The following is a 24,342-nucleotide window of genomic DNA, read 5'->3' on the forward strand; positions in this document are numbered from 1 at the left end:
ACACTTTTCGTTATTTAGGGTCAACTGCCACTTTTCGCACCATTCAGATATCTTTTCTAAATCCTTTTGCAATTTCTTTTTTTGATCTTCTGATGACTTTATTAGTCGATGAACGACAGCGTCATCTGCAAACAACCGAAGACGGCTGCTCAGATTGTCTCCCAAATCGTTTATATAGATAAGGAACAGCAAAGGGCTTATAACACTACCTAGGGGAACGCCAGAAAGCACTTCTGTTTTACTCGATGACTTTCCGTCAATTACTACGAACTGTGACCTCTCTGACAGGAATCGCAAATCCAGTCACATAACTGAGACGATATTCCATAAGCACGCAATTTCACCACGAGCCGCTTGTGTGGTACAGTGGTCAGTGCACCTAGACACTGCATGGAACACTAGCTATAGTGCCCGGCGTTTCGCAGGACGTTTAATATCTGCCACATAAAGTCGGTGGATCTATGCCTTCTTGATACTGATAGTGAGTGCATGCAGCATGGGAAACTGAAATCGCTTTAAATCTAAGGGCATATTTAAATCACTTTGTGTGATCATAATGCGAGGAATGAATTCGTCATCAACTGCGGCGTACCTCTTGATGATGGTGGCTCCTGTTACGTTCGGCAACAGGTTTTTCTCGCCCAGCCTTGTTCCTCTGCTTATGTAACAGCGGCAACTAATCAATAAATAACAGTCTGCAATCACGTTTCTGTCACATTCTCGAGCTTTCGCTCGTCCCGCGGTCTAGTGGCTTGTAACGTTGCTGTCTCCATGACGGGTACTACAGCTGCAATTTATTCTCGCGACAGGAATTGCAATCAGTTTTCTACGACATATTTCGTTTGTTAGGCATTTAATTTTTCATTAATTTTCTTCACTGTATCGTCTGAGTGTAGAAATTTGAAGGAAATTGGCCAAGAACTAAGTAAATCGGTCAAGTAATTTTCGATACGGTTGGGAAAAAAGGTTGTCCTTTATATATTTTATATAAATTTGTATATTGTGAATATTAAAAAATATGTAGCCTCTGTCCGCCCAAATGTTCACTACGGTATCGTCCAGAAATTTGAAGCAAATCGGCCAAGAGATTTTAGAGATTTTTGCTAACAATTTTTCCCCTCTATATATTACATACATATACTGCGAAATCTTAGGTAGACCGTCGTTCTCCTCTTGTCTTGTAGGTAAAGTGTGCAAAATTTCATCAAGATCGGAATAAAGCTGTAAACTTGTATGAATTACAAATAAACAAATGGACGCCCTTCTTTACATACATTGATGGGAAAAAATTGCAACACCAAGTAGGCGAGTTTCTATATCTGAGAGATGACGTCTATTCCAATTTCGCGCTATTCGCGTAAAAGTAGTTGTTGTAGTCCCACTGTGAGGATGCAAATTAGGCTTGCTTTACGCTGTGACGGTCGTGAGCATTTATTATCTTTGGACGCCGTGAGCTGAATTTAATCAAACATGCCTTTAAGGCGACAAATATTCCATTATCAACAACTTACTGGATTTTGGACGATGTCGTGTAATAGAGCTACGAGAAGCTGGATATTCCTTCTGCGATTTACAGCGTGGCCCACCTGAACAAATCATCGCAAATATCTCTGGAACAAAAATGGATATTGAAAAACGACTTTCACTGGTATGTATGCAAGACAGAGACTCATGAAAATAAATACTATGAGGTATTCTAAAATGTAACCAAATATTAGTTTCAACACGAACTCATGTTTTTTTATGGACATCACGTATTATTTCATACGCAATCAGTAAGATGAAAAATCACAAAAAAATCGCATTGGTTGCAACGCAAAACACAATTACACACCGAGAAACTGCAAAGAGAAGTTGACGCTTGAAATAAACGAAACGCGCCACTATTGCATCTCTCGAGATGCTCAAAACGCGATGTGATTGATATATGTCACAGTTGCCACTAAGGCTGCTGAAAGTAATAACAGGGTTTCTTGCCACAAATATTGATGTGCGGGGATCAAGCTTGCATCTCGGGATGTGCAGCAACGGTGCATTTCGTTTATTTCGAGTATCAAATTCGCTTTGCAATTTCTCGGGATGTAACTTACATATTGCTTTGCAACCATCCTCCTTTTTGTGTTTTTTCATGGTATTTATTTCGTAATTGTTGAAACTAATGTTTGCTAACGTTTTACAGTGTCTCATAGTCTATACTTTTATAAGCTCCTGCCTTATACCTCTGAAAGTCGTTTCTCAGTATCTGTTGTTGGTCCAGAGATACTTCCGCTGAAATGTTCATGTGGGCCACCAAGAATATTCCCACAACGCTGTTGTTAGATACCTCTGTGGTGTTTGGTAAGCGACCACGGGTCGAACCGGTAGCACCAGTAATACGCACACAGTGCATTTTACCTGGGCATTCCGCTCTGTGTACTAAGTCTCATCAGTAATTTGTTGGGTACGCCATAAAAAAGGGCATTACGTCAGCCACTGCAGAGAGTATGCCTGTCTCAAGCATGTAAAACCTTGGTTACCTGAAAACTTCAGCTGTTTCTTAAGCAAGATCCAGAATAAGCTTAAAGTTTTTATTTTGGCTAAAAAATGTATGGAATAAGTGTCTTTGTATGAGTAAGCGCTATGAGAGTAACACACATATTAGTAATTAAAGATAGGCGTCATGTAAAATTTAAGGTCATGGCTAAGTCAAAGAGATAGGTGTCATGTAAAATTTAAGGTCATGGCTAAGTCAAAAAATAAGGAGAGTAAACTGGAAAAGTGTGACACCTAGGGGAAACGGTTAACAGGTGCAACTTCGTTCGTTAAAGTAGGTTCAAGCTGTGGTACAATGCCGATAAATTACAACAAGAATAAAAATTAACTACGCATTGTTTGGTTGCATTTTACTGTCTTCCCATCTTGTGGCATTCTCTCTTATCAGCAAAAAACGATGGATACCAAATGGATGCGAGATGTTGTGAGATGTGATGTCATCAATTAAGCCGCTCCAGGTCCCTCGAGAAGAAATGTTTGTGATCCCCGTAGATTCACCAACAGTAGTCGTCCAAATGAAAGCAATGACGTAGTGGAAGAAATCCGTTAGATGTTGGAAGGTATGTGGAAGTATAGGAATTAAAGGGCTTTGATTAGCGTCTATAGTCGGGGAAGGACTATAGTAAAGCGCAGATGGGGTTGGTATAGCACCTGAAGCTGGTTCAGTGGTATTGGAGAGCTCTTGATGCAAGGCCACTGGATAAGTCGGAGTGAGAGGAATTATTACAGAATTAATGAAGGGCAATGAGTTATGGAAGTTCGGATACATTCTCCAGTCACGGTTCCTCAAAACCACTATAAAACAACATTACAGTGGCTGCCCTACTGTTGTAAATAAACCTTTCCGAATTGTTTGGATATAAAAACGTGGGGCAAAAAGACAGTGAGCAAACGAGAAAGTACAGCGAGAATTGCTAAACAGTAGGCCAGAGCACATAGTATTCTGTTTGCACGGGTCAGTTCTCCATAGATTAAGGATGGGTATAGCTCCCGTACACATATTTTCATTATTGGTCGATAAGAATAAGTAATAAGTTATAAACTTGAAGATGATGTGGGAAAGAGAAGAAAAGAGCAAATCAGGTCGTAGTACTAGGAAGCCATCCCGTAACCTGTAACCTTCCAAGTAGTTGAGCCAAATCTACTCACCAATAAGACACAATTTGACGGAGGACGAAGCGAACCATGGAGTGAATCTCTGAGTGGAACGAAGTACTAGTGAAGTCAGACTGAAAATGTATATAGTGTTAAGATCATAATGACACCAATGTGAAGTGTAAATAATTTTAAAGAAACCATTATCAATGTTTCAGCAAAATCGAAGGACAAATTTTTTTCCGTAGAGGAAAGGAATTATGATGGCTTAAGCCACAGCTATTGCAAGTGCCGTATTTGGAGCACCAGCTGTGTGAAGGAGTCTTACTACTGTTTGAGCTTCCATCGAGCTTCCATCACGCACGGTCTTTCTCTTTGACTGTGCGAAGCAAAGTATAGATGGCACAAAGAAGATGTGTGTGAAATCTTAAGGGACCAAACTGCTGAGGTCATTGGTCCCTAAGCTTACACACTACTTAACCGAACTGTAACTTATGCTAAGGACAACACACACACACCCATGCCCGAGGGAGGACTCGAACCTCCGACGGGGGGAGCTGCCCAGACTGTGGTAAAACGCCGAAAGCATTGTGAGGGAGGGGGGGAGGGGGGCGGTGTGACTGGAATAACAAGATATCCGATGTGAAGAAATAGCACACTAGTTGCTTTAATTTTTTTTTTCCTTTTAACGCAACTAGTGTGCTATTTTTTCGCGTCAGTATTCCGAAACTGACGAACAAAACTAAATGACAAGATTGGTCTCTGCGGTAGGTGGAGAAGTGTGAGCGGGGAAATCCTGACGTAATCGGCGCTTTACACTACCCACAGGAACTGCAGCATTTAACTTCACCAGGCAATTTTAACACTACAACTGCTAGGTCGCTGGCGTATGCAGAAATTTATGTATATATATTAAAAAAAGGAAAGTCGACCTGAAGTGTTCCAGACAAATCTGATGTGTGACGAAACTGAAGGACGGTACCATTGGACACTTTTTATTGTGTCGCTTACCTGCAGTTACCATAGTTAGCAAAGTGGTTACCGCCAAGTGTGAACGTGCATCGTTTTGCTTTCAATTCACAAGGGGGGATAAGCAGGCTGCTAGCTTGTTGATGTAAAGAATATCTAACAATAAATGAAGACTTAAATATACAGTTCTGAAACTGGCATTATATTTACAATGTGCAGCCGATATTTTTTTCTTTTTTGCTGGTCCATCGTTATTTTAAATGTTTTTTCTGTATGTCGAGAGTCGAGAATGATATTTCTCTAGATATAGATTTATCGGATTTGCGATATTTTTAAAAATATCAACAGTCCTAGTCCGCACCATGGCCAATGAGTCAGCCTGCTAAGTCTTCATACCGCTGTATAAACCAATCGCGTCCCTGCGCCTCTCCCCGTTGCTATGCCACGATATAACGTGAAGATGAAAATGCATTCGGATGATTGTATGAGTTGGATGGGTTAACTAAACACTTGTTCGTGTTCGTCCTTATCACTGGCCGCAGTCACTTCTGACTAGATAGGTGGTGGAATTAAATTTTAATACATTCATAAAGGAGTAATAAAGAAGTTATTGTGGCCTCACCAGAACGCTTTTCTGTTGCTGCACGATCTCACCCCATCTACGACAGGACCCACCCACACCAGGCAGACAACCTTCTCTTCCGTTACACGTCTCGTTCCATTCAACTGAACTTCCAGTTTCACTGATGCCATCTCTGACAGAATTACAGTGCCATCAGCATATAATTTACTTCTTCCCCTTGAAACCGTATTCCGTTCACAAGTTTCTTCTTGGTTTCCGTTACTGCTTGCCGAAAATAGACATGTAATAAAGCAGACGATAGGCTACAGACGTCTATCACTTCCTTGTCTGCGACTGATGCCATGAAACGTAATGTTAGCAAGTGGTTGATACTCCACAACTCCAACCTACAGAATGACAGGCAGTGTTTGTTTGTGATCTGAGACGAGCGCAGCGCATGTGTTTCCATAATTCCACAGCAGCTGTCTGTTACGAAACAGTGAGTAATTTACAAACACAAGGCTCACGCACATTCCTCATTTCAAACCTCGTACTGTCTGAAATATCAGGTTCCGACCACTGGGTTTTCATCTCGAAATATTTCATTTGGGATCCTCCACCGTCTGTATGCTTTAACTACTAAGGGTTTGGAACATCCTGTAACCGTTCAAACAGAAATCTGGAGCATTTCCAGTAATTAAAACAAAACTTTTGCTTGTATGACTTAGCATCTCTGGAAAAAGAACTTTGGGGGAAACATAACTCTGTCGCTACTAGGGGGAGGTTGAACGACGAACTTGGCAACTCCTGGAGCAAGTTCAACAAAACGTAATGCGCATATGATTTAACTATGTTCAAAGGTGATGCCCTTAAAACCTCCGGGACCAGTGGTGGCTCTGAGAAGGTGTCAGATGTAAAACTAGGCATACGTGTGCCATGCCTGGACAGCTACAACCGAAAGTTGTGCACATCTGAAGTAAACATATGTTGTGGAGCTGAGAGCCCCCTACCCCTCGTCTGAGGAGTGAAAAGTTTTAGGAGTACGGGAGAAGTGGCCACATGCAGAAATAAGAGTAAGTTTCGCATTCTTCGATAACTTACAGCAAAATAAGACACTCAGCTGACTTAATGTCTGGCAAATAATTCTCTTACGGTATGGTAAACACGCATCTTGAAGTATGAGAGTTAGTAAATAAGCAACTGATAAAATTAAACTAAAACGACCGATATTACTGGCGTTTTAGGAACTACCGCTGTTTCCTCTGACAGTCTCCATCCGATTATATTTATACGTTCGTTCGACTAGAACTCCTTATAGCACAACTATACAACTTACGACGCATTTTTTTTTTTTTTAAGTTGTGGTTTCAGAAAAAACAGCGTGTTAGTTATGCTCTTACTATGCATATGTGGAGCATGTTCGATTCTATTATAATGCATGGCACGCAACGATCTCGTATACTTGTATTGCATAATAAGTAATGCAGCTTAAATAGAATTATGTCGATGTGTGATGCCAACTGGAAATGTAAGCCAAACAAAAATTTTTTGTGATCTGAAGCGGCTCATTAATTTTGCGGAAACTGGTTATCAGTAAAATTTAACCCTTGCGGTCTTGAGTAATAAAGGATTTTTTTTATGAATCCACGACTTTCAATAAACGCAGATCGCTTATCACCAAAATGATTATGTCAAATAAAAATACAAATGTGCCAAGTCAAGTACATCGAGAATATTAAAAACGTTATAAGATACCGTGTTTCATTAGCAACCTATGATGTTTACGTTCACGTGTGGAGCTTACTTTGTGACAGATTTACGCAGTGACTTTGGAAGTCTCGTATAACGGAGTCAACATTCTACAATTCCTTAGGGGAGGGGGATAACACTGCGTGTCAGTTATGTTCACATTACGCACGTGTTGAGAAAGAGTCTGTTATTATGCATGGCACGCAACGATCTACTAAACTTTGGTTGTATAATAAAGAGTGCAGCTTAAACAAAATAATAACGACGTGTCCCGCCAACTGGTGATCTACATAAAACAAAACAAAAAATTGTGATCTGAACACGGCTGATTGATTTAGCTGCAACTACTTATCAATAAAAAGTCATACTTGCGATTTTGAGTAATGAAGATTTTTTTCTGAATCCAATTTTTCAATAAACACATATCGCTTATGTCCAAAGTGACTATGTCAAGTAATAACATTTTTTCTTTCTTAAATGACAGATCTGTTAACCGCCAGCTGTAATAAACAAACGCGAAAAAATCTTTATCTTACGCTGATGCTTTGTAAGAAGAAGCATAAATAAATGAGTCTGCAATGCTGAGTGGAAAATTCGTGTAACTGTAAATAACGATGAAGTTATAGTAGCCCAAATTCAATACAAAATCCATAAATTCCTTTGAAGTATTTTCCAACACAAATACAAGGAACCACATATATTTAAAAAAAATAAAAACTGTGACAGTAGTTGAGTGATAAAACTCTGCGTTGCAGCTCACGTGCGCTACTCATTTAGGTACGAACGTCATCGCATACTGGCGTGGACGACACGTAGAGCGTAATTGGCGATTAATACCCATACACGAACCTCTATTTACCTTTGCATTCCTGTTCTCCCTTCTTCTCTTTCTGCCTATCTCCCTCTCTATAACAGCCTCTGTCCTACCGAATTTCTCCCACTGTCGCAGCGCCCACACACACACACACACACACACACACACACACACACACACACACAGGGTCCCATCACGCAGCGGCAGTGTGTGTTTAATGCAGTGCGGAAGCGCGCATTCCAACCCTCGTCACACCCGGCGCCCCTGTTTCCGTCCTTTTGCCTTCCTTCCGTTCGTGCGCTACGCACCCAGCCTGCATTAACCGAATGCCGCGCGCCCCAACTATATAAAGCTATTTAACACCTCCAGCAAAAGCTTCCTTCTGTGGAAATTGTTGGATTCACATTTGCTGGTAGTAATGTTAAATAAGAAACATCATCCACCCGAAGCATTGGTCCCTGCACTCAGACATTTTTTGCCTCTATACTATTGGAATAGTACAACCAATCCGTTATCACAGACGTGCAACTAGGACTGTTAATAACGAAAATACTGTAAAGGTCCATCCAACGTTACAACAGAAACCTATATTCGTAAACTGTGATTCAACTGTGACATCTTCACGAAACCTCTTCCGGTTTTTCATTGACATTTTATCTCCAGTTAATAACATGTACGAGACGTTTCGGAGTCACACTCCAACCATCCAGTGCCCATACGTTCTTACTTTTTTTATTTTTTTCCCCTTTTTGTTTCTGGTGTAACACCGAATCATTCTTCTGATTGGTCTGAAGCTGCCCACGATTGTTTCCGCTACTGTGCCGTTCTTTTCATCTCAGAGTAGAGCTTTCACCTATAGTCCTCATAAAGTGTGTCCTATAACCTCATCCTTCTACTAGTTCGTGTCTTAATACGCTCATTTCCTTGTCGATTCTGCGGAAGATCACCTCACTTCTTAACGTATGACCACCCGTCATTTTCAGCGTCTTATTGTAACAGCATATCCCAACACTTCTTTTCCGGATTTCCCACAGTTCATTACACTTTTCCATTCAATTTCGCACTCCAGAAACACGTTTTCAGAAATTACGTTCTTAAAATACGGACTATGTTTGATACTTCCAAAACTTTTTGCTTGTGTTAATTTGCTTCTTGTGTGCTCTTTGCTTCATACGTCACCACTATAATTTCAAAGTAACAGAAATGCTTCGCTTCGAGTAATACATGGTCCCCAGTTTTAACGCTATATTGTCGTTGATCTCATTTATGCTGCTTTTTAAAATGGTTCAAATGGCTCTGAGCACTATGGGACTTAACATCTGAGGTCATCAGTCACCTAGAACTTAGAACTACTTAAACCTAACTAACCTAAGGACATCACACACATCCATGCCCGAGGCAGGATTCGAACCTGCGACCGTAGCGGTCGCGCGGTTCCAGACTGAAGCGCCTAGAACCGCTCGGCCACACTGGCCAGCCTTTGCTGCTCCTCAGTACTGTCGTGTTCCTTTGGTTTAATCTGTTCTCTGTACACTGTTCATTTCGTTCAACATGTCCTGCAATTCTTACTGACTGTCATAGAGAACAGCAGATCATCACTGAATCTTGCCTTTCATATCATTAACCGAGATTTTTAATCCCACTTGTGGACATTTCGTGCATTTCCTTTAATGTCTCTACAGTACATAAGGCAAACAGTAGAGAAAAGTCTTAATTCTTGACGTACCTATTTTTCTTACAATTTCTAACACCTTGTTCAGCTTCGTGTTGTCGAGAGCTTCCTTCTAATTTCAAAGGTCCTCTGAAAATGTATTGTTTTTTCTAAAGTCTTGCTTCGATTATCAGGCATAATTTCAGACTGCCCTCTTGAAAACTTTCATACAGACGAACGGGTCATCTCCGTTCTACACTCCTGGAAATGGAAAAAAGAACACATTGACACCGGTGTGTCAGACCCACCATACTTGCTCCGGACACTGCGAGAGGGCTGTACAAGCAATGATCACACGCACGGCACAGCGGACACACCAGGAACCGCGGTGTTGGCCGTCGAATGGCGCTAGCTGCGCAGCATTTGTGCACCGCCGCCGTCAGTGTCAGCCAGTTTGCCGTGGCATACGGAGCTCCATCGCAGTCTTTAACACTGGTAGCATGCCGTGACAGCGTGGACGTGAACCGTATGTGCAGTTGACGGGCTTTGAGCGAGGGCGTATAGTGGGCATGCGGGAGGCCGGGTGGACGTACCGCCGAATTGCTCAACACGTGGGGCGTGAGGTCTCCACAGTACATCGATGTTGTCGCCAGTGGTCGGCGGAAGGTGCACGTGCCCGTCGACCTGGGACCGGACCGCAGCGACGCACGGATGCACGCCAAGACCGTAGGATCCTACGCAGTGCCGTAGGGGACCGCACCGCCACTTCCCAGCAAATTAGGGACACTGTTGCTCCTGGGGTATCGGCGAGGACCATTCGCAACCGTCTCCATGAAGCTGGGCTACGGTCCCGCACACCGTTGGGCCGTCTTCCGCACACGCCCCAACATCGTGCAGCCCGCCTCCAGTGGTGTCGCGACAGGCGTGAATGGAGGGACGAATGGAGATGTGTCCTCTTCAGCGATGAGAGTCGCTTCTGCCTTGGTGCCAATGATGGTCGTATGCGTGTTTGGCGCCGTGCAGGTGAGCGCCACAATCAGGACTGCATACGACCGAGGCACACAGGGCCAACACCCGGCATCATGGTGTGGGGAGCGATCTCCTACACTGGCCGTACACCACTGGTGATCGTCGAGGGGACACTGAATAGTGCACGGTACATCCAAACCGTCATCGAACCCATCGTTCTACCATTCCTAGACCGGCAAGGGAACTTGCTGTTCCAACAGGACAATGCACGTCCGCATGTATCCCGTGCCACCCAACGTGCTCTAGAAGATGTAAGTCAACTACCCTGGTCAGCAAGCTCTCCGGATCTGTCCCCCACTGAGCATGTTTGGGACTGGATGAAGCGTCGTCTCACGCGGTCTGCACGTCCAGCACGAACGCTGGTCCAACTGAGGCGCCAGGTGGAAATGGCATGGCAAGCCGTTCCACAGGACTACATCCAGTATCTCTACGATCGTCTCCATGGGAGAATAGCAGCCTGCATTGCTGCAAAAGGTGGATATACACTGTACTAGTGCCGACATTGCGCATGCTCTGTTGCCTGTGTCCATGTGCCTGTGGTTCTGTCAGTGTGATCATGTGATGTATCTGACCCCAGGAATGTGTCAATAAAGTTTCCCCTTCCTGGGACAATGAATTCACGGTGTTCTTATTTCAATTTCCAGGAGTGTATATTCTATAAGATTTTGCTATGAAACTTGGGTCTATGAGCTGTAAAGCTGCTTGTACGATCGTTCTTGTATTGATCTGCCTTGTTATCAGCGGCACTACTTTTGGCTATTCCGAAGGCTCAGTTGTCTACCACTACTACAACGGAATCTACGAAGCGATGTGGCGCAGTGGTTAGCACACTGAACTCGCTTTCTGGAAGACGACGGTTCGAAGCCCTGTCCGGCCATACAGATTTAGAGTTTCCGAGGTTTCCCTAACCAGATGCAGGAAAGTGCCGGAATGGTTCTTTGGAGAAGGGCAGGCCCTATTTCCTTTCCTATCCTTTCGTAATTCGAGCGCATGCTAGATGTCAACAGGACGTTAATCTGCAATCTTCCTTCCTACATACACTACTGGCCATTAAAATTGCTACACCAAGAATAAATGCAGATGATAAACGGGTATTCATTGGACAAATACATTATACTAGAACTGACATGTGATTATATTTTCATGCAATATGGGTGCATAGATCCTGAGAAATCAGTACCCGGAACGACCACCTCTGGCCGTAATAACGGCCTCGATACGCCTGGACATTGAGTCCAACAGAGCTTGGATGGCGTGTATAGGTACAGCTGCCCATGCAGCTTCAACACGATACCACAGTTTATCAAGAGTAGCTACTGGCGTGATGAAACGAGCCAGTTGCTCGGCTACCATTGACCAGACGTTTTCAATTGGTGAGAGATCTGGAGAATGCGCTGCCAGGGCAGCAGTCGAACGTTTTCTGTGCCCAGAAAGGCCCGTAAAGGAGCTGCAACATGCGGTCGTGCATTATGTCTGTGATACACGTCAAGGATAACCGCAGCCACGGTCTGCGAGCTGATAGTCCATGCTGCTGCAAACGTCGTCGAACTGTTGGTGCAGATGGCTGTTGTCTTGCAAACGTCCCCATCTGTTGACTCAGGGATCGGGACGTGGCCGCACGATCCGTTACAGCCATGCGAATAAGATACTTGTCATCTCGACTGCTAGTGAGACGAGGCCGTTGGGATCCAACTCGGCGTTCCATACTACCCTCCTGAACCCACCGATTCCATATTCTGCTAACAGTCATTGGATCTCGACCAACGCGTGCAGCAATGTCACGATACGGTAAACCGCAATAGCGATAGGCTTCAATCCGACCTTTATCAACGTCGGAAACGTGATGGTGCGCATTTCTCCTCCTTACACGAGGCATTACAGCAACGTTTCGTTTCACCAGGCAACGCCGGTCAACTGTTGTTTGTGTATGAGAAATCGATTGGAAACTTTCCTCATGTCAGCACGTTGTAGGTGTCACCACCGGCGCCAACCTTGTGTGAATGCTCTGAAAAGCTAATCATTTGCATATCACAGGATCTTCTTCCTGTCGGTTAAATTTCGCGTCTGTAGCACGTCATCTTCGTGGTGTAGCAATTTTAATGACCAGTAGTGTACATTCTACACACATACTTATATAATGGTTTTGTTGTTCAGAAACCATAGAAATTCTGAAGCAACTTTAACATCCCTTTGTCTTGTTCGATCACAGCTCTTTGTCAGCTTAGTTAAATTCTGACTTCTGACTCTAATACTGGTTCACCTGTGTTCTCCAGAGGCCTTTCTTCTTCTGCCTCATAGGTGATCTCCACCCCCTATTAGAGGTCTTCAGTGTACCCCTTCCTCATATTTGTCCTCTCCTCTTTGCCCAACAGTGTAATTACTTTTGCATTCTTAATGCTTATACGTCTCCACTTAAATTCTCTGAATATTATTTATCTTTCCTTGAGACGACCATTTTCTTTTTGATTTCTTCCCATTTTTCCTGAAGCCATTTCGATTTATCTTCCTTGGACTTCCTATTTCACTTCGAAGTAACTCCAGTTGCTCATCTCTTTCTCTAAGCATTTTTGTAATGCTTGTTGTCGTTAAAAAGTTGAAGAGTATCTACAGTTTCCCGTAATTTCTTTGCAGTTACTAGCCTGATACTAATATTTGTCAGTCCAACTTTCGTGGTCAGCCTCTTCAAAGACAGTCATACATCCTCTACCGAATTATGCTAGTGTGATATTGAGTATCGCAATGTCTTGCTCCTCAGAGAACTACCAAACCGTGTCATTGTTCCTCAGTGCTTTAGTATTCCACTTCCTCGCACTCTGGCTCAGCCTGATGATTGTCATCATTACTGAATCGTGATCTTTTTCTTAGTATGCCTTATAGTCAAATTTCTGATTTTAGTATCTGTGTCTCTGCATTATGTAATCTAGCTAGTATATCCTTGTGTGCCCTATCCTTTTCCAACCCTGCCTCTTCTGCTTGGGTTTTCTGAACGGTCCATTTCCTATCACTAGCTACAACGTATTTCAGAACTCTAGAAGGCAAGCATGGAGCATATGTTGAAGCTGACGACCTGCGACCTCTATGGAATACACGGCACAAGGCCTATTGTCACAGATGACAGTCACAGTGCTGTCGTTGCCACATGCACTGCTACTGGTTGTGGTTACACGTAACCTTAGAAATGGATCGGCTCGAGGCCTAAAAATGTACTCACCGCCGTTACGCATAGATTGTGAGATCAGTTCAGCTAACATCTCTGTTACCTCCCAAAGTTCTGGGTTTAATACAGTAGTAGATTATCAGGGGTGATTTTAGGTCTAATATTGTTGTATAATTAACGAAGGAAGAAAGAGTAGGGTTCAGCTTACTTAGAAACGAAGAACACGCTCGGTTTGGTGAAGGAACCATTCCAGAATATGAACAACTGATGATGGAGAAAGTGAGTCAAGTGTAACTGCAGTACATTGAATGATCCCGTGGCCTCTGCATGTCAAGGTAGCGTACCTCTCAGCCGGTTTCAGTAGGCACTGGCTGCTTCAATCAGCATTGAAGGCTGTTACTATATAGGTACATCCGCTTTTTTTGGGACAGATATTAATTTAAAACAATGTTTCTGGATTACATTTGTTTATTAAAAAACATATTCCATGTGTACAATCTCTTGGTGAAATCATAATGTTGTAATATCTTTGCAGCATCTTTTCAAAAACCACAGCAAACAGTGCAAGTGTGATATACGTGTGTGTGATACTCTGAACAATGGAGGAGGCATCATGCCTATGACAGGTTAAAAAAACGTTTCTGGCATTATCAGTTACAAACACTCAAAAATTCGTTTTGTCCAACTTTCTAATTGCAGTATAACCTCAGAAAGACAGAAGTCACATATGCAAACATCACCAGAAATATTCATGTACGCAGATGCACTAGAAATTGAGAATAAATTCTCGAAACGTATTGTGCTAAACTTGAAAAAGTAAATAACTGGCGCAATTTTCATTATTTAAATCATGAGTCCTAATAAACGGAAATATATAGAAATGAATGAGTATAATCTGCAGCTACTGAGTGTAATTTCGAATAGTTTGATTACCTTACAATCAAATTAAATAAATTGAAAAATTTATATTTCAGAAAGAGGAAAAACGGCTGCTTTGCCCTACATGAGCGGGCAAAGTGGTCACTTAGCTTTAAATTAAAAAATGGGGGATAAAAGACAGTTTTAATAATGAACTGAATATAGCGTACTAAATAAATATTATTGTGAAACATGATTCGAATTATGCTTTTGACAAAAAAAGTAAAATTATGTTCCTCAACGCCAGTGCAAAGTTCGTGGGCCCAGAAGGAGCACAACTTGAATCTGAAAGTTCGTCGACGCAGTAGATGCGCACTCGGTCTTCATTGTTGTAGTCGAAAAGAGCTCTTCTAGGATTGGGTTTCCTGCTCTTCGTACTCCATTTTTATTTTTTACTGCGTTTCTTCTCTCCGGCCGGTTTCTGTTTCTTCTTCGTTTTTACTTTCTCTTTCACTCTTTCTTTTTTGTCGCTTCTACGTCAGTGTTGTAAGGACTTGCAGTAAGTAGGCTATCGCCGCGAAGCCTTTCTTTCGGCCGCTGCTCTTATGTTTTCCCCCTACTCAAAGTGGCCACAAGCCGCTGCCGAGTTCACTTTGCCCGCATTGACTCCTTTTTCACAGAGGCTGAATACCATCTAATATCACGACCGAACTTTCAATAACTAAACTAGGATTATGGATTCAAGCTATGACACTTTCAACACAGTTTAGTTAAGAAGACGTTAATCACATTCCCTCTCCAAAAATTAATACGCTAACTTACCTTATATCAGTATAACTAAAATCCACAAAAACTATTATGACTCCGCGTAGCGGCGCAGCAGACAGATTACATACAGTTCATGGGATTAAGTTGCAGCATCGCGCGCCATGTCAGTCCCAGGACATCAATGGCTTGTAGTTCAAGACTACAGATGTGCCCAGTTGCTACCAAGTCTTCGAATGAAGCACCTGTAAAACCGTCTGAATTCACGAAACCCAGAGATACAAGGCACTGTATGGCATTATCGTTTTTTCTGACAGATGCATTTGGGGCCTGAAGATGGCATAGTTGAATGCCGAAACTGGTTATCGTCAAAATAAATTAAAATAACATCTTAGTTACACGATTGTTGAAGTATTTCATTGATATTGAAAATTACTTAACCAGCTGTTGCTCCCTGTCGTTGATCGACCAACAGGGATTTAATCCTACATTGTTTCTGCCACCAAAAAAAGAAAAAAATTCATTTCCATTCGTTGCATGCAACAATTTTTGTTAATTTTTTTATTAATTAAACAAAAAACTATACAAAGTTGGGCACAATAAATGAAATAAACCCTCTAACAACACACGTGAAAAGGGGCTATGACGAAAATCCCAAGAGGAACAGTTGACTCAACTTTTTTTGTCTTTTTGTCAAGTTTACCAAAAGCAAGAGAACAAGAATGAAACATACCAACAGAAAAGGGACTCCACATTTCATGCAACTCTTTGGTGACTGAATACCAGTTACAGCACTTTGGCAAAATGCTCACGGTAGCGTGGCATCCTTTGCCATATCCAACGGGTAACTGGTAAGTCTAACTTCCACAGCGTCTGTATTATCTCTGGTTCGTCTCACAGTTTCTGTTATCCATCCTGTTCACAGTTAAGGCTGCCTTTATGAAAATGGTATCATCGGCTTTCACAACACCTACCCGTGGGCTACAGAGGAACCCCTTGGTATAGTGGTAGCGAACTATCAGCACTGGTTTAGCTCCAATTTGTGGGTGGGGATTACTGGCGACCACCTCGTGCGACCAATCATCCTTCTACAGCGCCTCACGGACGACACATATCTGCATTCCCTGAGGGTGACCCTACCTCCCTTGTTGGGAGACATGCCTTTGGTGGTATGAATGGTAATGTGGCTACTGTACGATAGTGCTGCAGCTCACTTTCACATTTCCGTGCGGAGGTATATCGGCCTATGGATGAGGAGGTCAAGCCATGCTCCGGCCCGGCTGCCGAGCGTCAGCTCCTTAGATATTTACCTGTGGGGGCATCTGAAAGGAGTGGTTTACACAGAGCCCACTCTGGACACGCGTACATTGGAACAAAGCATTCCTGCCATTTGTGACGCCATACAGTTGCAGGGTGGCACATATAGATGCGTGCATCTGTTGCTGCTGCATCGTGTTCGTGAATACTTACAGGGCCGTGGGAACCACCTCGAAAACCTTATCTAAAGGTGGTCTCATCATAGCATGTCGTGCACTGTATTATACTGTACAGGTATGTGTGGTGTCACCGCCAGACACCACACTTGCTAGGTGGTAGCCTTTAAATCGGCCGCGGTCCGGTAGTATACGTCGGACCCGCGTGTCGCCACTGTCAGTGATTGCAGACCGAGCGCCACCACACGGCAGGTCTAGAGAGACTTACTAGCACTCGCCCCAGTTGTACAGCCGACTTAGCCAGAGATGGATCACTGACAACTACGCTCTCATTTGCCGAGACGATAGTTAGCATAGCCTTCAGCTACGTCATTTGCTACGATCTAGCAAGGCGCCATAGCATTTGATATTGAGATTATAACATGTACCGTCAAGAGCGATGTACACCAATTGTGGATTAAAGTTAAGTATTATATCAACTACGTACCTTATTTGCTACTATTAATTCCCTTAACTGTTCCAGACCTCGCGCGCCCGCATCTCGTGGTCGTGCGGTAGCGTTCTCGCTTCCCACGCCCGGGTTCCCGGGTTCGATTCCCGGCGGGGTCAGGGATTTTCTCTGCCTCGTGATGGCTGGGTGTTGTGTGATGTTCTTAGGCTAGTTAGGTTTAAGTAGTTCTAAGTTCTAGGGGACTGATGACCATAGATGTTAAGTCCCATAGTGCTCAGAGCCATTTGAACCATTTTGAACCAGACCTCGCGCCAGTCAGCGTGTAATTAAACGCGTGCATTTCGGCCTCCTCTAGCAACACAGTGTTGGCTCTTCTGCCAACACTTCAGTATGATTAGTGCCGCATTGCATAGACACCATGCATTTCCGGCCATATCTATGATTATACTCCTGCAGTTTGCGCCCATTACGCTCACAATGTGATCTTATGCGGAAAGACACCCCCGAAGATTTTAAAGCAAATTTTGTGGATGTTTGGATGACCTTTCGTTTCTACACTGCTCTACCGCTGCTGTATTCGAAAGAGATTCAACTGCTAATATTTTGTGTTCGAAAGATACAAAGCTCCTTCAGAGAACAGAGGAAAAAATCACAGAAGAAACTGCTTTTGAAATTAACCCCTAATGTTCACTGCACTTAATACTTACAGAAAAATGTGATTAGTTATACTCGTTCAACGGATACACCATCTGGAGCACAGTTATGATGTTTATTACCGACTAGCGGTTTCCATCTGCCCTGCAGGTCATTTTCAGGTCTGGCACCGCAAATGGAAGTTTGTCAACAGTAGTGTGAAACTAACGTAAACCACAACGGTTTTGGTTGGGGAACGCAGATAATCTTGGCGCTGATTGAAGGCGGTGTAGTTGGTAATAAAAAATAGTTACCCAGAAGTGTTTGTTTTTAGGTTGCACCAATAGAGATCACAGTTCCTAGACATGACGTTAGTCACACACACACACAAACACACACACACAGATGTCATATCTAGGACATACAATATATATACTGTATAACCATATCTATGCCTAGAAAGATAATTAATTATAACCATTTACCACGAAACTTAATCACTCAGAGCTGAGGCATTAAAATCAGAATACAAAGGTAGCTTTGAACGCTGCAGCGCTCAGCTAGGCATGATCCTACTGGTGATGGTACGGTCTCGCCTCCCTTCAACCAATCACTGCTGATTCTCCAGCAGAAAGAGGTTCCTACTCAATGGTCTGAAGATGACCACAATAGTGGTCGAAACCGGTCACCTTGATAAATAAATCGTGATCAAGACTTTTTTTTAATAGTAAATATTTGATAAACTAAAAATACGAAGATCCCCGCAGCGATCCTCAGACGATGGAAACATATTTCCTGTCACTTATTTCACCTCAGGCAATGTTATCGTGAAAAGAGACTTTGCACAGCTGTTCAGATCCCACATCAAGCGACAGATCCCTCTGTGCGTCGCTGCGTAAATCAATTCAAAGGTTGAAGGGAGGCGAGACCGTACCATCACCAGTAGGATCATGCCTAGCTAAGCGCTGCAGCGTTCAAAGCTACCAAATAAATCGTGGTCAAGACTGTTTTTAATAGTAAATATTTGTAACACATTGATCACTGTCACTCTCATAATGTATTCAAAAGTAACTTACTTTATCACTTACTTAAAAAACTTCTAAAAGTTCAAGGCACATCTCTTGTAGGAAAGAAAAACTTCTTCGAAAATTAACATCTTCTTAGGAACTTTCTTGATAGCTAAAACGCGTGTGGAAGCTGAAATATTGTTGTAAATTAAAAGTGCTCTGGGAGACTGAAACGTATTTCTCAAACAAAAGTCTTTTTGCGGTCTAAAATTTCCTGGAAAATAGTATATTTTTAAAGTATATATCCTCTACTTTATCCCACGGCGGGACTATGTGAGGAAATTAAAATTAACAAAGGACCCTTAATGTGAAAGAAACGAAAACTACACACGCAGAAGTCGGTCCTCTGCAGGCACTCTTCTTTGCTGCTGATCGGCAGAGCCAAGTAGTTACACAGAATTACTCAAGGGAAATGAAAAGAAAGTATCTCGAGAATAATGTTATTACAAGAGTAACAGCTGAAATTCCGATACACTTTGGGATTCTCAGAATGTGAACGTTGTTGTGTAAGGCGACTAAAGGCATTCATGTCCTTTCACGAAGGCGAATGCTCATCAAATATTAATCGTCACTGCGGGAGCCACGACATCAAAAGCAGCTTTATCAATACGTCGGAGTTAGGTATTGATTGCCCCGTATTCAACTCCCCGAGGCAATTGTGACTGAACAAAGTTCATTCTGCATAAAATGTGCAAGAAACGTTCTCGTATCGGGCCTGTAGACGACTAGTATGTGCCAAACCTGTTATTTTGTCCATAACGGGCGGCTTTGTTTGAGGAATCCTACGCATGAAGTGAAGTATAATGAAACCAATGTCACTGGGTCTATCGAATGATTTAAATGCCCTGCGTTGATCAATTTCTAGTCCATCATCATCAAGTACGTATTCATATTTAGGTATCTTTTTGATAAATTGCTCACCACTATACCGAGATTCGTAGATGAGTTCTTCCATATCTAAGCTTCCCTATATACACTGGTGTGCAAAACGAAAGCAACTTACGCATGACATGACACTGCCAACTAACATAGCTCGATAAAACTTGTACCATACATTGGAAGAACTATTACAGTATAGTACAGGAGGTAAATGAAAGAAATATGCAACGAGACTAACGAAAATGACACCTCTTTCAAAGACAATAATTGCGTTGAAGTCGTTGCGATTCATGATGGTTCCCTGGGCATTACAAAATAGCATGTGTGACCCTCAGGGACGGCGGTGCACGTTCTGCAACGTGCTCCATATGCTGGCCACAAGTTAGGTAAGGAGTTGTTGTGGCACTGCGTGCCATTGGCCTACCAGCACGTTTGACAACTGTTGGACGGTCGCTGGTGCACGTGGACGCACTGCAATACCTCTCCCCAATGCACCCCACATCTACTCGATGGGATTTACGTAGGGGCAATGGACAGGCCAGTTCATTCGCCGAATATACTCTCGTTCCAAGAACTCCTCCAGTTGCGCTGTTCGCTGTGGTCGCTCTCTGTCATCCATCAAAATGAAGTCAGTACTGTATGCAGCCCTGAAAAGATGCACATGGGGAACAAGTACAGCGTAACAATAACGTTGATCCGTTAGTATACCGTATTGAAAGGTTTGGAGGTCAGTCCACGCATATTAGGAGGTATCCCATGCCTTTTGTCAACTCTGTGTATCTTACACAGGTTTTCGGAGTGCTGGTATTAAGGTATTCAGGGCTGTGCTACATACTTCTGCATTATCTTTTAGCGAGTGCTTCGCAATGTGGGAACAGTGAGGCAGAGATCTTGCACCGGACACTCTTCTAAGCTAGTATAACGACTTAATGTTGTATTGGGGTGGAATGCATGGAAAAATGTCAACTCCATTACATAACAAATATATTTTTTTGTATCCCATCTGGAGGCGGTGCGTGAATCTGCTACTGTAAACTAAAGGGTAGGCCGAATGTAGGAAGGGAGTAGGAGCAGGAAAAGGTGAAATGCTTCGGTACTGCGTTTAACTTTACAGAACATTTAATAGAGAACAGTAGTCAATGACATATGTAACTTTGAACTGAAGAGTACGTAGGTGCGAAGCTGGATAGACATCAACGCTAATAGCCACTAGTAGTAGGACAAACTATCATTGAAGTAACTGAAGTAACAAAGTCTGTAATGGTTAGCACCGTATGAAGTAGAAACTAAGTTGCTCGGTCGTCGGCTCGGAATCAAAATTGGCTGAATCTGGAGCGGCGCTCGTGGACCTGCACAGCGCCGGCTAGAGGGCGCGGCCGTCGGTGTCTGTCGTAGTGCCAACCTATGCACTTAAAGAGCACAGTAATCTTTCTCTCAAGTGTCGAGGCTTATCCAATCATCGAACACATAAAACTATCCCCTCCCCGCAGAGGTACTTGATGTGAATCTTCATGTTTTGGCGGCGCAAAGACTGTTCCATTAAGTTTCGGGTGTGCAGTCACAAGAATTCTCCTTCTTCTTCTAATATTTCGGCTATATAACGTTCAGGCATCTTCAGAGTGAGCCGCAAGACTGCCGCTCCAGTGCTCGCTTCGTCCCTTTATACTCGTGTGCCGCGCAACTCCGCATGCGGCCACAGATGCAAATGCGCCAGAGACGTTGGTCGGCGGCGGAGATGTGCACAATGCGAGTTACATCTATGACTCCGCAGTCGATCTGTGTTGGCATGTCGATATATCATTGTGAGCTGCCAGAACCTGAAGATTCACGTCAAGTACATCTGCGGGGAGGAGATGGTTTTATGTGTTCGACGACTGGATAAGCTTCGACACTTGAGAGCAAGATTACTGTGCTCTTTAAGTTTTTTACTAAGGCGCCGTGACCAGGGCATAATTCCGAAGTTTGCCAGATTAGTACATTTTATAAAATCGACTTCTATGAATAAGATTTTAACAAAAGCTGGTTCTGGTATTGTTAAGGAGAGGATCCACTTTACTCGCCGAAAGTTAGACCTGGTTTCTGAAGAACTTTATCGCCTGCACCTGAAGATGTCTGTGGTCATGTCCTATGATTCTTGGAATTGGATTTATGGTACAACTTGGGCCAAATCCGACTGGATTCGTGAGGTGGCCACATCCAGACAGACTGCAAAATTTAGTCGACTGAAGACGACATCGCAGCGAGAAACTCTTATTCGACGCCCTGTCATTAATAAGACAGGTAGGGGTCTGGACGATGCTACGATGATGGCTTTGAGTAAGGGACTGAATTTTGCACCCACTCCACAGGTTCTGGCATTACCTTCGTTGCCATTGAAGAAGTAGTTCGACCGCTTCCCTCGGATTCAGCAGAGGAAATTAGACGTGAAACATGCCGTGCAATTATGAAGGCTCACCCTCAAAGGAGCAACTTATCTGTGGCGGAGAGGGCTGCACTACATAAGCTTTGCCAGGATATACAGACGGTTGTACTCCCAACGGATAAAGGTAATGCTACTGTTTTATTGGCTCGGGACGAATACCATGATAAAATGTACAATTTATTGAGTGACGGCATGTACCGGAAGATCAGCAGGGATCCCACTAATCGAGTGGCCAAGAAAACTGCTTCGCTTCTGAATGATTCTCCCTTCCCACCGGAAGTCGTGCAGAGATTGAAACCAAGTGGTGCTGTGCCTCCCAGATTTTATGGACTACCAAAGGTCCACAAGAAAGATGTCCCTCTCCGCCGCATAGTGAGTAACGTAGGCTCTCCGACCTATGACGTTGCCAAACACCTGGCATCGTTGTTGAGGCCGCTTGTGGGAAAATGTGCTCACCACATAAGAAACTCTGCTGATTTCATTAATAAACTGAAATAATTGAAAATGAACCCTTCTGATATATTAGTTAGTTTCGATGTAGTGTCTTTATTCACAATGGTTCCCCTTCCTGAATCTTTACAACTTATTGAAAGAAGTTTTGGCAAGGAGATTTCAGCTTTATTCAAACATGTTCTGACCTCTATATACTTCTCATTTACCAACGAGTTTTGAACAGACGGACAGAGCATCCCCTCTGATGGCCAATTTATTTGTGGGAGACTTTGAGGAGAAGGCGCTTGAATCTGCTGACTTGAAACCCACGGTATTCAGGAGGTATCTTGAAGATACCTTTGTAGTTTGGCCCCATGGTGAAGATAAATTGCAAGATTTCTTAAGACATCTGAACTCCCTCCACGATCATAAAGTGCACAGTGGAAATTGAAAATGAAGGCTGCCTTCCATTCTTGGATGTTCTGGTTCGGCGCAGAGAGGACGGCACTTTGGGACATGAAGTGTATCGGAAGCCGACGCACACGGATTCGTATTTACGTGCAAATAGCTGCCACCATCTTGCCCAGACGATGAGTGTTCTCCGAACTTTGACCCATAGATCGCATATTATTTCTGACGAAAGCAGTCTGCAAGATGAACTTTCCCACTTACAAAGAGTGTTTGAAGACAATGGGTACTCCCTACAGCAAATACAGAAGGCACTGAAAATGAAACCGAAAGAGGCCACAAAGAAAGTTGAAGAAGACGGAGAAACCTTTAAATCGATTGCCTTCCTGCCATACGTGGGTAGCCTCTCATCAAAAATAGGACGGATTCTCAGTAGACACAAATTAAAGGGGTTTTTCGTCCTCCACCCAAGACAGCTGCACTCGTGGGCTCCGTCAAAGATGATTCGCTGCTCCGAAAATCTGGAGTTTACAAAATTCCATGTGAATGTGGCCTTTCTCACATTGGACAAACAACTCGTACTGTCCAAGAAAGATGTACAGAACATCGACTTTTACAACCTAACAAGTTGGCAGTGGCAGAGCACAGTATTGACACTGGTCACAGTATGTTGTATGACAACGGCGAAATTTTGACAACTGCATCATCTTTTTGGGACTCGATTGTGAAGGAGGCAATTGAGATTCGCTTGACGACCAATTTAATTAATAGAGATAGTGGTTTCAACCTTGATAAATCATGAAATCCGGCACCTGGGGTGATGAACTCACAAAGACGTCGTCACAGTGCAGCTCACAATGATATATCGACATGCCAACACAGATCGACTGCGGAATAATAGATGTAACTCGCGCATTGTGCACGTCTCTACCGCCGACCAACGTCTCTGGCGCATTTGCATCTGTGGCCGCATGCGGAGTTGCGCGGTACACGAGTATAAAGGGACGAAGCGAGCACTGGAGCGGCAGTCTTGCGGCTCACTCTGAAGATGCCTAAACGTTATACAGCCGGAACATTAGAAGAAGAAGCAGAATTCTTGTGGCTACACACCCGAAACTTAATGGAACATTTGTTAATGTTGATAGTTTGATTGACGCATTGATATTAAGCAAGGTCTGTTCTGGTTATTACGTATTCAAACAAAAAAAGACATACCACTTTCATTCGGAATGTGAAAGCGATTAGCTATGTATTTACACACGTAAAGGACTAATGTGTATTTTTACTGTACTGTGCAAGTGTAGCATTGATACTAAGCAAGGTCTGTTCTGGTTATGACGTGTTCAAACAAAAAAAGACATACCACTTTCATTCGGAATGTGAAAGTGATTAACTACGTATTTACACACGTAAAGGACTAATGTGTATTTTTACTG

Source organism: Schistocerca serialis, chromosome 1 (genome assembly GCF_023864345.2).
Source record: "Schistocerca serialis cubense isolate TAMUIC-IGC-003099 chromosome 1, iqSchSeri2.2, whole genome shotgun sequence".
Lineage (NCBI taxonomy): Eukaryota > Metazoa > Arthropoda > Insecta > Orthoptera > Acrididae > Schistocerca > Schistocerca serialis.